This window comes from Pleurodeles waltl, chromosome 4_1 (genome assembly GCF_031143425.1).
Source record: "Pleurodeles waltl isolate 20211129_DDA chromosome 4_1, aPleWal1.hap1.20221129, whole genome shotgun sequence".
Taxonomy (NCBI): domain Eukaryota; kingdom Metazoa; phylum Chordata; class Amphibia; order Caudata; family Salamandridae; genus Pleurodeles; species Pleurodeles waltl.
Window position 1 is genome coordinate 50,455,034 of NC_090442.1, and position 12,351 is coordinate 50,467,384.

The following is a 12,351-nucleotide window of genomic DNA, read 5'->3' on the forward strand; positions in this document are numbered from 1 at the left end:
AAGTCCGGGGTCATGGATACCCTTTTTGTTGTCTACATTCCTATCATACATGGAGCTACATTATAGGCTAGTAAATAAAGCATAAAAGAGGTTTTCATACAGTTCACATACTGAACTCACGTATTTGAAGGTGCTCTCATAAGTGATAATGAACAAAAATAGGTTTGAGAGGATCTCAAGCTCAGCCAGAGCCAGACATCTGGATCGAGCCTTGCACAACTTTTCAAGGGCTCACACAGCACTATACTTCCTCTTTAAAAATCAGCTCACCTTCCATGAGAAAAAAGCGGTCAGCTTTGTAGATGTAAGAATATTATTCTGAGTGTTAAATAGAAGAACAACTTCAACAGGGTAAAAACTGGAGCCATTAGGATAGCACCACCTCACACTCTACCAACCACATCACTGTCCAACAAAATCATTCTGTATCCACATCTGCTAATTCTGTCCCCTTTCCACAAACTGCCTACAAACCTTGCATCACAGACTTATCACTTCAGACACCATTCTACCTCACAAACACAGCCTCACCATCCAGAAACACTCTCCAAACAATTGAACACATCAGACATAAACCTACCTGTTTTCCACAAACACATTCATACTACCACAGCACTACAATATGCCTGGAATAACCACCTTACCATCCACAGCCACATGAATTCTGAATAATCCTGTACCTAAGGATGTGTCATATGGTTACCAAATCTCACCATGAACAAAGAGCCTACCATACTTACAGCACCACCACAGCCTGCATTCTGCTGCTGACTATCCACAAACTTTCACACTGTCTGACTGCCCTTGCAGCCCTCCCCCTACCCATGTGTTTGCATGCACATCCTTACCACCCACAAATACAACTCACCCTTCTGCGATAGCTTCCACCTCAATGTCACTGCCATGTGTAGGCATTCACCACCTCACAACCCACAAACATAGCCTCACCCTCCCATAATACCTTCCAATCCTGGAGCACTGCCGTAGAATGCATTCACTATTTCACTCTCACTCTGTCAAAAATTCCATGTAGCTATCAAGACCAAAACACATATTTTGCTAAAACATAGGTTCAAAAATAGAGGCCGCCAATGTATCAACTCTAAGTAAATATTTCCTACAAATTTATATGACATACATTTCTTAAATCTAGCACATTCACAACCACAACACACACAAACACACTGTAAGCAGTCACATCCACATCAATGACCATAATAACCACAGCAGACACAGCTAAAACCAACCACACACAATCACACCCATGCCACATACAAACACACCACACAGTCACTACCAGACCCCACAAAACGACAACTATACAAAGCTAATCACAAAATACACACAACTCCACCACATGCAGTCCTCACCATACCACACATAATCACAACCATGTAACACATAAACACCATAGTATACACAACAAACCACAACCACACCATGCACTAGTACAACCAAACTATATGCATTTATTGCCACATGACACAGTTAAAACCTTACCACACACATTCAGGGCCGCGTCAAGGGCCCCTTTCAGAGAAAGCAAACTCAAGTTTCACTTGCAGGGGGTTGATGGGTCTTTTTCAAGGGATAAAGTAAAGAAAAGCATGTGCCCCTCTTTATTTTCCAGCCACCTCCAGCCTGGTGAAGTGAATGAGATTTTCACTCCGAACCTTCCTCTTTGTTTGTTATGCTTATTTCCATGTCACTCAATTGTTCTTTCTCCCCCTCCAGCCGTGTGTATTTGTCCTACAATACTCAGTTCCTCTTACTATCCCCACAATCCTGTAATGAATGGGAGGTACAGCTATCAATATAGTGATATAAATCCAGCTTTTTAGTTTTTTTATGCCCCTCATGTTGTGTTGTATCCACTCCTACTGCACTCTTTATGTGAAAAGTCCCAGTCCTTGTGTTCTATTTAGATCCTGCTTTTTCTGAGCCTCTGGAGTTTTTTCCTTGGTGGAATCCTAAAACTAATGTTTAGCTTTGAGGAGTGGTTTAAAGGGTGAGTGTCCAGTATATACCAAACTACAGAGGTTTATATGTCTGAAATAATTCCAGTTAGGTTAGTTCACTATCCTGTGTGAAAAAGGCAGACAGACCTGGTGCACCACCCGTAATGCGACCTCCCCATAGATGTCACTAAGAAGTGTTGGAGAAACGGTGTCAACATTTCCAGTTATCTTCATGCTCCAATCATCGTCCGGAGCACCTCCACGTCCATCTTGTATTAATTGAATACCTTCGATAGGCCCAGTGTAGAGGGTGCTAGCAATGTTCCCCATGTAGGACAGTCCTCTGCAGGTGGTACCGTACCGTACAAAGAGGAACCCACATAGTTAATATCCTATGCTTGTCTTGGGTGCTGTATGAGGAAAACCATCTCCGGTTGGTTTTGCGAATGAACCAAAATGGAACGTCACTGTTTTTCAGGGGCGCTTTGGTCATTGCTGCATGAATTGTCTGTGAGTTGTCACTGATGCAGTTGTCTGCGCAATTGCAACATGGTTAATGTTTTTCAATATATAATCAATGTATATCAGAATACCCCCCCCCCCCCCTCCTCCTCTAACCCTCCCCAGGTCATAGGTGAGTTAATTCAGCATAACAAGTGCCTACACAAGTTTCTCAGAAGTCCCTGAAACGCATACTTTACAAGATGTTTTCTCAGTCTGCTACAGTGGGCTGCTTCAGAGACATGGTCACATTGAGGCTCTTTTTGGCATTCCATACTCCAAGAGTACAGAGATCGACTCGAGCTGAGCTCCACATCCATGGTCTTCAGGGCCTAGATGTTTGCATCACAAGGTTTATTCTTCCTGGAAATTACAAGCTGTCCTGTTTGATGAAATGTCTGTGAATTGTGGTCAAATATACTTTGCATATTGTCTTGGAAATAGACCGCCCTCATGATTTATGATGTAAAATGCAGAAATTACAATATGAATACTATTTCACATGTGCTTACATTTAATATATATCTAAATCAAGGCACAGACATATAATATATGAACTATTTGTTGAACCCTCCAAATAATATAATACATGTACTTGTACATGACAAATAAACACATATCTATAATGAATGATTCTATGAATTAATACATACGTGAATAAAATGGGGTGTATAACAGCATCCTGAAAATGCTTTCCTGGTTTGAAAGTTTGACATTCCGCTGCTCACTGAGGGTGTTGATTGGAATCTCATGAGTAACCTTTTCCAACCAAGATCCTCTTGCAGGTAATGGATGTCTTTTTCAATACGAGTGATCAGCACATTGTCTTCCCCAATGATTCTGAATAAACGATTTGTCATTTCTTTTTGAATGTTTGAGCTATCCACCAAGAACAGAACTGAGTTCTTACGTCAAGCCCCCTCATCTGACAAATACATGTACCCTTAATGGTCCTTCGCTGGCAATGCCCTCAGAATTTGAGACCAGGTCCAGTTCATTTCAGACCCACTCCCTCCCTGCAAGCCTTTAAATCAACTAAAAAAGTGTCTCTTTTTTCAACGACTTATTATTAACATTTCTATGACAAAACAGGCACAGTACATTCAATTATTAAATTTGTGCTGTTCAATAGTAACTGTGTAAACCACAAAATGATAAAGGAATCACATATGATCAGTCCGTCAGTCAACATCATATCATGTACGTTGTTCAGAAAGAGCAATCCATGAATGAGCTGGTCACAAAGGAAAAATAAAGAAACATTCACCAGTTTACTAAATAAAACTCCCTTAGTTCCCCACTCTCAAATATTTCCAGGATCTGCTTATCGACCCAGGCAACCAGGGAACGAGTACATATGTCATCTTAGTGAACATGGACATAATATCACCCTAATGTTCGTGGTGCATATACATCTGATTTAGCCTTTTACAGACCTGCCACCTCACACTTCCACTGTGTGGCACAAATATTGGCTCCCATCACAGGTCACCCAGTGAGGAATCAATATCACACACTGGCAAGAAAAACGAGCTGAAAACCACTGTAAATAGTGGATTTCCAGCTCATCTTCAGGGCCTTCGAACGGTTGACATCCAATATGGGCTGTGAAAAAACCCCAAGGCATTGCCACCAGTATCAGCAAGCTTTTTGGTTTTGAGGAGGCGGGGGCTTGGTGACGGGGTTAGGCCCTGCCGCATCCTTACAAGGTGAGATTTTTCTTCAAGGTGGCAGGTCTGCTTCTATGCTAAGAATATTGTATCCCAGTTGTCCGAGGTTGTGGAACTAGGCACCTGTCAGCATTGCTTCTGTATAAACATCAGTTCTGCTGTAGTCCATTTCTGTACATTGTTTCACCATGTGGTGATACTGTGAAAGCTGAACTAATCAATAATACATTTCCATTTATAAGTAATTAAGAATTCTACATGTCTTAGGTTAATATAGAGAAAACGAGTGTCTTTGAAAAAGTGCCCACCTAAGTGGCCATCATAATGTGTGCGACATTAATACAGAAACTGTTAAAATAATGTGCATAAGTGAATACAATGTATTAGTAGACCATATTAACGTATAATTGATATGTATTTGCTTAAACTTTTTATGCATAGACGAATTGAGAAATTTTAGGCCTACTCGACTAAGACTAATGCTAAGTTTCATGGCAAAATAAATGTTCGTAAAGGTTTTCTGGCACAAGAAGAGAATCTTTGTTTTTCTTTGCCCTTTGTACACACACATAGTTTGTAATGTTGCAACGTTTACTAGATGATGTCTTCATTTTCTCATGAGAACTGTCTGTTGTAATGTAGTGTACCTTTAATGATACTTTTGTAGCATTGATGTGTGAGAAGGAAATGTTTTCAGGATCTAACAATGGCCTTACTGACAGAAGTATGAATTGCAACTAAAAGTTACCTAACGGAAACTGGTGACAGGAATAGGAGATGAGGAGCCAACCAACGACGTGTGAAAGGCTGTCTAACTATATCACAGATTTGAGAATTAATAATTATTGGTTCAACTGTGAACTGCCGACATTCTGACCAATGACAACGTGAGAAAATACTTTGTGGACTTCTGATGTACCCCGAATACACTTGGCAAGGGGGAGCAGTTTTTCAGTCCCAGTAGTTAGTTCTAATGTGAGTTCCAGAGAGACAAGTTCCAGTTTGAGATGCAGAAACCAAAGCAGAATTAGATTACTTAGTCCCTTTGATTTGGTTCGGCCAACATAAAGCCCATTGTGGTTGAGCCATTCCCCTTCATTTCCCCACTGCGAATGCTGACCAGACGAATGTCCAGCTGACGAAGAAGCCTCTGCTATAGTGAGATGTAATAGTATTCTTGTTGCAGGTTTTGACTTTCCTTTCCAGGTACCAACTGCTATATTTTGCTATATTTTGCTAAGAGCCATAGCTACACGTTTTTCCAAATTAAGTTTTGCCTGAATTTTCCTTTTTGCTTGAAGCCTAACATGCCCATCGAATTAGAAGATTAGTTATCATGTTCATGTTCAATAATCAAATTAACCAAGGATTAATTTTGTTCAACAGCCAATGACTAAATGTATGCTATATCGTTAGTCCAGTTATTATGATAGTAATTTGTGTAGTAGTTATTGAATGTTTGATGTTAAATGCTTTAGTGAACTTAAGATTCCTTCGCCTTTTTGGTCAACCTATGTTATTCATATATGTCTATCAGCTGATATTGAGATTTCTTTATGTGACTTTAGCATTGTTAATATAGAGAAATAAATATTCTAACTTTTACTAAAGGTGTGGTTATTCCTGGTCACATGGGCCATTGTGTGTGAAGTTTACTGACTCAAATCTTTATTAAATGTTATATGATTTTGGTGAGTTATTTGAAAATGCAGTAATGAATAAGGTGTATGTCAATGGTAAATCTCTCTGAACTGAGTCAAAAGGTCCATCAAACCTCTAATGCGTCCCCCTATCAATAAACTATAAAAGACAAATATGGTCAGATGCGCTCACAATACTCAATGCTTTACTTGCATCACATTGCATAGCAATGTTCCATTTTGCAAGCAAAAAAGGCCAGGATTTTAAATCTACAGAGGTATCTGGTGGTTTTGTCCAAAAGGCAAATAATAAGGTCTAGTATCAACAACCAGAACTGTTAAATCATTTATCATATAGTAGCAAGCATTGGTAAATGCATTAGGTTTCACCTATGTGATTAATAATAAGCTGTACTGTACAGAAACTCAGTGAAAGTGTTATGACTTGTTTGTTGAGAAAGGCAATATTTGTGTTGTTACTGGAGGTACTGTGAACTGGGGAAATTATGTAAAGGGCGGAGGACAAAGAAAAAAAAAACATTCCCCCAAACAAGAATGCTTGAAATGCCCGATTTTGGGGAGGTTAGGTAAAGGATGGAGGAAAAAACAAACAAGCACAGCGCAGGCGCTGTGCAGGCAAAACCTAAAATGTGTATAGACACAAGGGCATTAAATAAAAGACATGGGACAAACCAAAAGCATCCAGCCACAGCAGGTGGTCTTCTAAACATGCCACCGGCAGAAGGGCAGGCTAGGCCCTTGCAGCCTCTGCGGTGTGGAGTGCCCTCTCCCCCACAAGCACACTACAGCCCAGGGCTGTGGTGCACTTTTATTGTGTGTTTCACCATCAACTTCCACTCCATTTACTAAACACCTTGAACACCTATTAAAGTGAAAACAATAAACGTTTTCACCTCGATCTTTGTGAGAAGGATTCGTTTTTTGATAGGTTACTGGTGTCATACCAATGTTACATGCACACACCACATGAGCACCTTAAAATGACCTCACCCCTCAGAGAGAACAGTATCATGGTTGCGGTTACAATATCAACAACATTATTCATTTATAATGTTAGGACTGAAACATCATAAAGAATTGGTTGGTAGTGCTGTTCTCTGGTTTTAATATTTAAAGTGAGCCTTATGTGGCAGATCGTATCTAGTACTTAAGTACCAACTTATGGTGAAAAACTTTCAAAACTCTATTCAAATTCGTGCTAATGACTGCATTTACCCCATGATGCCTTGGGGTCACAAATGCTGGAATAGAAGACAGGGTGCTCCCCGTTTTGACTGTTGCAATTAAGGCTCCCGTGTGCCTCTGAGCTGACGAGCTTGGGTGAAGCACCTGTGCGCCTTTTTGAGTGGTACTTAAACCTGTGAATACTTTCAAGGCAGCATTTCAAGCAACCCCGCCAGCTACACGTTGCTCTTCGCTGATGACGGCCAAATAGCCAGAAACACGTGTCCGAAGATACGGCACTCGCCGCACCAACTTATGGTGAAAAACTTTCAAAACTCTATTCAAATTCGTGCTAATGACTGCATTTACCATGATGCCTTAGGGTCACAAATGCTGGAATGGAAGACAGGGTGCTCCCCGTTTTGACTGTTGTACTTAAGGAAATGTGATTTAGTGACAAATGTCGAAGAAAACCATATTGCCATAGATTTGAGAAGTAACTGCCACCATACATGCTGTTTTTCAGTTTTATAGTATATCTTTAGAAACATGTTTATTAATGTGAGTTTTATCGCCAATGCATTAAGACTGCCTTTGGATAACCTTTAGATTAAGTATCCTTCCGCTCAGCTGCATTACAGTACCTTTGAGATCAGCTGTCTTACAGTACCCTTGAGATAAGTATTGTAGACTTCAAGCATCTCTTTCATAATGGCACGCAAAGGTACGGCATCCCACAGTGGACACATTTACTATAAAGACAACCTTTGTAGGCCTCACGCTAGGTCTGCCCTGTCATCCGTCATTTCCTGGATTTCAATGCCTTGTTTATAATAACACACTTACCAATAGAAAATTAACAAAACCTGGATGTTATATAGGGATGACACTTAAAGGGTACACATTTAAGTTTGTACTGTATCCTGTGCCAACACAAAGGCCACCTAACACTAATTTATGTGTGAGGCATGACACTGTGATTAGTCTAGAAGTGGCTCCTCTTAAGATTGTTTATTTTGTGGGCTTGGGTAAATTTAAACTGTCACATGACATATTTGGATAGCCCATTTCCTGTCACATCTATGGAGAAAAGCATATGTTACATATGTCGGCCCATTTATGTTCATGTTTGAAAACAGCAAATATCACACATCTTAGGATCAGAGATGATGTCCACTGAAATGTTGTCAATGATGTAGCTGGTTTTGTCTATGAAGCAGTATGTGTACAACTTCAAGGATAACACATGGCATATTTCCCAACTCATTGGTGCGGTGTGATGCTGTCAAAGTCTTCCAAAAGGGGAGAGATCACCAATTATAAGAACCAGGAAAGCGTGTAGTATTTTTAACCGTATGTTGTAGTTGGTATGGCAAAAGTGGGTGATACTGTTTCCTTGCATTAAAGGCATTGGCCAAAGGAACAAGTGCCAGCCTCTGCAACAAAGGGCGTTCTAGAGTGGGTGCCTGCTTCAGCGCTGGGGGAACTAATGGATGTGCATTGCCTCGGGTGGACTGCTGAGTGCCGTTGTGATCAGAGTTCAAGTCTTGGTGGGAGGCACAACATCCAGTGTTTCCTGTGCAAATCACTTAATCTCTCCATGCCTTTGAAGCGCTCCAATACCTTCTTTGGGTTCGAGCTATGAATAATGTAGCAAATCAAATAAGAAAAGAAGTTAAAACTAAAGCGGATGAACACAGCACTTGGGCATCGGGCCACTGATAAGAGCAACACACGAGGAACAGGCATTGGTAAATGCAAGAAATAGTGCTATAGCCAGTAGAAACGGAGACAAAGTAGGGCCAAGCACAGGAACTAATGAAAAGCAAGGAAAACAAGTAGGCGGGATGTAAGTCCCTTTTAAGATTTATATTAAATACAAGAGTCTTCACAAGCACAGCACAAGTGCTGTGCAGGTGAAACCTAAAAGTCAGCTAGTGACCCCAACACCTTAGGCAGGCATTGAATGCACCTTGGTACATTGGTTACATTTGTGCTGCTCTGTTGGGAGAGAGGTACGTCTCATGCAAGTAGTTTAATTGCATATTTTGAAATCAAGGGTTCCTGCTCACTGCCTTAGTATATCCTAGGATTTCCTCCCACTCCTCATCAATGAACTCTGCCTACCATTTCCTCCTGTTGCTTTGTAGTCACTGAGATTTTAGTATACACAGTGGGGGTCAGTTTTCTGTAAAGTATTGTGACTGGGAGCCTGCACGCCCCCATGTTAATAGGACCATAAGACGCTCACAGTGTGTTAGGTGGTGTGGGGTCGGAATGTCTTTCTGATGACAACTTGTCACTTTTACCAACACATGTAACAGGAAGTGTCCTATTGGGAACCCATACTGCTCTCTAAGGGGTTTCAATGTGTGTTGAGTTACATATAGATCTCAAAAGTTATCTATGCCCATGTCTGCACAAGAGGTTTTGTCATATGTTTTAGGCATGAGTTTAAAATTAGACAGGTGCCATAATGATAGTTCCAGGGCACACAATGCGGTGTCACCCAGTCTCTGTAAGTATCTGGTCAAGCAGTGTCTTGCTGCTCTAAGAGTTTTAGGTTGCACGACTATCGTTCCTGAAAAGGGCCTTCTTTAACGAGAGTCTTTCAAGTGTGGCTTATAGTTCTGCCCCTTTGTAATCTGATTTAGTTTCCATTCAGCAAATGGCCCACACCAGTTAAGCAGCTACATAATATTCCTCATAGTTATTTACCCGTAGGCCACCCTCTTCTAGAGGGCACACCGCTTTCAAGAGTGTGAGGCGTTTTATGCCGGTCCTTCAAAGCAGCCAAGCTTAGAGATTCCGAAATTCTGTCAAAATTGACCTCTTAGTATTAACAGGATAGCTGTGAAAAGGTAAAGTAAGTAAGACAGGATCAACATCTTCATGATTGCTGCCCGACCTATTGGGGCCGGGGAGAGTTTCCACCAAAACGTGAAGGACAGCCTTGTAGCGTCACCACCCTATCAACATTGCCAGCTAAAAGTTGGGCCTCGGACTGATAAATCTGAAATCCCAGGTACCTGTACGTCACTGGCTCCCAGCCTAACAGAGATCTGAGTTGTTCTAGGTCAGCACTGTCGGTCTCTGGGTGAATTGGAAAGAGACGTGATTTATCACTATTTATCCTCAGATACTATCAAAGACTTTCAATGTCTCCATTATTTCGAGTTAGGGGAGTCCTTCAGGTAGAGAAGGACATTGTCTGCATATAATGAAGTAGGTGTTGTGTGCAAGTCTTTTTCCCAAATTTGGAGCCTTGCTTCTCAGGACACTCATCAGTGGTTCCATGGCCAGGCTGATTATGAGAGGCGAGGGGATAATGTTGGACACTGTTCTGAGACTGTTGTGCTAGTGCATATGGTGGCCATGCAGTAGCCGGATCCAGGCTAATAAGGTTCCAGTGCTGCACCGCTGTCTAAGTATTGCTCCAACAAAGTGCTCGGCACTCCTCTTGTTAATAATCCATAAAAATGCCTCAGAATGTTGAGTACTTGAAAGCAGTCTCCGATACGAGGGATTTCAACATGCATTTGTCAAATAAAAAATTTACTAGAATTTTTTTAAGGTTCTTATATAGTGCTGCTTTCTTTATCTACTAATGACTGATGGCTTTCCTCTGAGAGCCCTTTCTCTGTCGGAAGATGTTTTCCATCAACACACCCATTGGGATCTCCAATGGAAAGCTGACATTCTGCCCAACTCTAAACAGGGCGGGTGGGTAGACCATGGTTTTACCTGATATGGTCTCCACACCGTTGTGCCATACTCTGAATCCAGCCTGTCGTTCTTTATTGAATTTTCTATTTTGAGTGACATTTGAAAACTGCCTCCCTCATTTATAGTTTGGCAGGTGGTCTGTGGTCTGCCAGAGGAGAGGGTGTAAAAACCTCCCCTTCCCTGTTGGGAGACCGTCCACCACAGTGCTGCGCTGTTGTGTAAGGTGATATGTAAAATAAGTGTGTTGATCTCTTAGGTTGCATAAGGAATAGTGTAAAACCATTGTGTCCCAATACACATGCTGCAGACAATGGCGTCATAGTGTCCACCTTCTACCTGGGATCCCATCTGTTTGCTGCCATCATTATAAGATGCAGGTGCTGCAGAGAGAACGGCATAAGGACTGCAGTGATGCCTTCCTGCACCCAAAGATGTTTCACAAACATCTCACACGTGAACACGCAGGGCTGAGTATATCCGCTGCCATGCTACCTCAAAGTGAATATTATATAACACTGCCAAACATCTCCATGCAAAATTACACTCCATGACTTCTGTAGAGATGATTTTTAATTTTGAAATTATTTTCTAAATTCATAAACCTGATCTCTTCAAAATGGGTGCTCTAAAATGACGTCATGATATTGCAAATATTCCAAACACCGTCCCGCCCATACTCTTCATATTTTAGAAAAACAACCAGTGGTGTAGTAGTGCTCATTGTATCCAGTTTACTTCCTTCCTTTCTTTAAGCCTAGGCATTGCAACACAGCAGACACATCTCACCTTCTCACAAAAGCAGTACATTGCCTTGTATAGTGAGCGAGCACATTTCATGGCAGCTTAGTGGAAGCTTATAACCACTGCTTGCAAAGATTACTCCGTTGACCTCCCTAGGTGAAAATGAACAAAGTTTGGAGCTTGGACCATGTTGTGAATAACTCACTGTGTAACACGTTCCATCATGTCTATTGATATATCAAACATGTTTGTGGGATACAGTGTAGCATAAAAGCCAGCCTATCTCATTGAAGCTAGGAGCGAATTCACTTAATACCATAAAGTGTTGTTATTAAAATGTTACAGAGCTCAATGGCTAGCTACAATTCAGTCAAACTGACCGTTTCAGTTGAGTGCTGTGGCTCGGTCGCTGTTGTCATAAATATCCTAAGCTTCGTAGCGGATCCAAGTAAGGAGTGCAACTGAAAAGTCCTATCCAATTTGTTTCAGATTAGCGAGCAGCAGAATTTGAGAGCAGACTACCAATTTTGATATGTTTGTAGTTTTAGATTCAATATTGATATCTGGCAATTAGAAATCTTCATCCAATAAGCCTAGTGCCCCTCCACCTCCAGAATCTTCCACTACCCCTCGAGGGCTCTCTGGGAACATAATCAAAGATGTACCCGGCACAGGGGGTTTATTGGGAACACTTGCACAGCCCATAGTTACTTTGGCCTCCAACAATTGGTCATCAGTCACTGATATTCAAGGACTGCTGCCTTCCTCCTCAATTTTTTGAAAGAAAGCAGGACTTGAGTTGAGGCCCTTCAGGGTATTCATGTGAAGAGACTTATTTCTGAGAGGACTGGACTTTGGTTTCTTGCAGGTCCCAGGGGAAATTGTTGTTCCAGATCGAAGCTTACTTGTGCCAAACCGATACCTTCAGTT

At 41.3% G+C, this 12,351-nt stretch overlaps 1 pseudogene; it reads left to right on the forward strand.

Moving 5' to 3' along the window:
• Positions 1 to 12,351, forward strand: part of LOC138286976 (zinc finger protein 208-like) — a 475,759-nt pseudogene that overhangs the window by 279,770 nt on the left and 183,638 nt on the right.